Source organism: Amphiura filiformis, chromosome 11, assembly GCF_039555335.1.
Source record: "Amphiura filiformis chromosome 11, Afil_fr2py, whole genome shotgun sequence".
Lineage (NCBI taxonomy): Eukaryota > Metazoa > Echinodermata > Ophiuroidea > Amphilepidida > Amphiuridae > Amphiura > Amphiura filiformis.
Genome location: NC_092638.1, coordinates 39,737,270 through 39,740,690, shown reverse-complemented (window position 1 = coordinate 39,740,690; position 3,421 = coordinate 39,737,270).

The window sequence follows — 3,421 nt, the reverse complement described above, 5'->3', positions numbered from 1 at the left end:
TTTGAGCATAAGACAGCTATTTTAAAAACTATCAGAATAGATTTTTCATGCTCGAAAACATATAAATAGACACCAAATATACCATATTTGGCCAGAGACTGCTTAAAAACAAATTTTGACCCCCAAAGTGGGAGCACCCCTGGAAAAAGGCATTTTGGGCGCCATTTTGGATTTTTTTTAGCATAAGGCAGCTATTTTTATTTTAAAAACTATCAGAATAGATTTTTCATGCTCGAAAACATATAAATAGACACCAAATATACCATATTTGGCCAGAGAATCTTAAAAAGAAATTTTGACCCCAAAATGGGAGCACCCCGGAAAAGGGCACTTTGGGCACATTTTTTCAAAAAAGGCCCACCGGGATCGTGTTCCTCGGAAAATTTTGGTCTAGAATCGACTTCAAACATAAAGTGAACACCATTTCCCAATTGCGCGTGGCTGAGAGGCTAACTAAAAGGCTAAAGATGGCATTATGAGATTTATCATTTATCATTACACTCCTCCATTCAACTGCCACCGTGGCAGAGCGGTAAAGCGCTAGACGCGTAATCTAAGGAAGTTCCGAATCTCTGGTTCGAATCCCAACGAAGCCTGTGGAATCTTTTTTTTCTTCAAAATTCATGATCGCATTCCGAAATGAGTCACTTGTCGGTAAATCATGTATCGTATCCTTAATGCAGTAGCCTCAGTATTGCATGACCTTCGATTTGTTTAAATCATTCTAACCAATTATTTGTTGAAGTCACAACCTTCAACTTTGTTTATCAATTTTGTTAAAATAAAACACTGTATAATATAATTTCGTTTTAATAACATTCGAACATTGTCACTGTTCACATTGACGTCATAACTAACGTACGTCTTCTACCATTGATCCTTGACCGCGTGGATGTGCTAAAAATATTCCTCCACGATTCCAAAAATAGAACTTATTATTTTCATGTTTAATGCGGGTCCTTATTATTATACCAATAATGTAGACAGTTTTCTCCAAATATGTAGGTGACACGTTTTTTTTTAATAATTTCTATGTACTTTTAAACCTGTATTGGAGAAGAACAGTAGTTACATAGTTACAATAATTGAAAAGTAACAAAACAACAAATCCTAATCACAACAATTTGCATTTGAAACTCTTCGATGAATTTGAAGTAATTTGGTATGAATATCAAATACTCGGAGTCTATTTCTGGTCATTATGGTAAGAATTGAACTGTAGTTCTTAGCTAATAGACTGTTTTCAAATAACATGTATCTGTTTGAAGAGTGATGAATATAAAACAAGTGTGCAGTTCCTTATTATGATCCTGATCCTGAATGTCATTGGATATATTAATTCTTCGTATTGTGATCGGTTGGGTTTTAATTTTATTTAAAATAGCTTTTTCTATATTTCTCTATAGCAACAATGTAAAATAATTGCTTCAATGGCAAACCTCACGTCACGTCATTAGCGCCAATCTGGCTTGAAAAGGAAAAAGGTGAGGGACACGTCCCCTCCCCCCCCACCAACATTAACGCCCATGCATCACGTCTGACCCTCATCGTATAAACACGTCAAAGTTTAGGTGCTGCATTTAGCAGGGTCAGGTTTATAGTTTTTGAAACAACATTATTAAAAACAAGGTATTATGTTCAGAAAGAAGAGGCTAAAGTGTTTTTGAAGGCAAATATTTTCATGTGACATGCTGTAAATTGGTTAGTGTTTTTTTAATTATGCAATGAAATGTTTCTCTATATTTTACATTTAACATGTTTAACATGGACATGAATGCTATTTATCAAAACAATTGTAAAAGTTTCCTCTTTACAGAATATTTTTGGACACCCTGTATAAACGAAAAGGTATTTTTATGTCCTCAAAACCTGTACTTGAATGTGTTTCCTATCCTTGGTTGTGACAGACTTGAATGGAATGCCCTTTCAAAGAAAGGACAGGCAATTTGGAAATGCTAAATTGACCTTTTGCTTGTCGACTAAGGGAGAGTTCCGTCTATCAAAGGCATATAAACCAACGTGTACACAGATGGATTTTGTTAAATGCCCTTTTCTTGAGAGAAAGGACAGGTAATTTGGAAATGCTAAATTGACCTTTTGCTTGTCGACAAAGGGAGAGTTCCGTCTATCAACGGCAAGTAAACCTTGATAAACGTGTACACAGATGGATTTTGTTAAATGTCCTTTTCTTGAGAGGAAATATTAAACTGACTACTAAAAGCAGGTAAAGTCCAATATCCAAAGTCACATTAGCATTCTGAAAACAAGTAATTCATGTACTTTGGTCCAGGTTTGAAACAAGATGATCAATTTAGTACCATTACTACATCAAACCATGACTAGTGATATAGAGATATTCTTTCCTGTGGAGTATATATCAGAACATTCCCAAAAAGCTTATGTACAAATAAATATTGATGGAATAAATACTTTTCCACTTCCACATAATTACATGTATAATCAATAATATGTGTGAGTTGTCTAGCCCAATCTCAATAAGGGGTGTCATCTCTGCCCCATGTGCATGTTTTTTCTTGTTTGAATTAAAACATCTAAAACGTTATTAACTAAACAAAAATCGCAAGACCCATGCAAATATAAACATGATAAATGAGATTATTGAATTTCTTGATCCATTATCTATAAGACCAATGTATGAAAAAAGAAATATACAGGAGTTTCGTTGGTTAATTCGTGAGAGAAAATGTTAATAAAACATTCTCCGCCATTGTCTGTACTCAACAATCCTGGTACCGCCAGACTTTTTGAATATTTACAATCTTAAAATTCTTATTACTTTAACATTTCGTCCCGTAGGGTACGAGCTGCAAATATCCTTCCTAGAGTTCCTGTTAGTATAGATCTTGTTCCGCTATATGGGTTCCCTAAATCCGTTGATATTAAGTGAGGTATCATCAATTATTATGATAATTCTTATATCACCATAACAATCATTGTGTAAACATGCTTTATGAAATTTGGAACGTCTGGGAATATTTAATATAGCATAATAGACGGTAACCAATCTTTTAGGAAAAACAAGGGAAATATCACATCCATATACAAAGAAGAAGTAAATTCATTCTCGATATTCCCAACATTTCAAATACATTAGAACATTACGGGATAAATTGCTTTCAAGTTTCATATAAATTTACATTTTTGGATTAAATCAAAAGTATAAAATCAAATTATTATTTACTTTAAAGGGGTTAGAAGTGGCGTTAATAAAACAATCATAATATTTTGTATAAGGCAATCGTAAGTAATAGTACTCGGAAAATGTATTCTTTTCTCGTCCCTTATCTGTCCTCGATTGTTATCATTAACGGCAAAGCGGTTACGGCTTACCCAGCATCCGAAAAAACTCAAATAAGACAAATACAACAATATAGGTTGAAAAAACTTGCTGTTCTTCTCG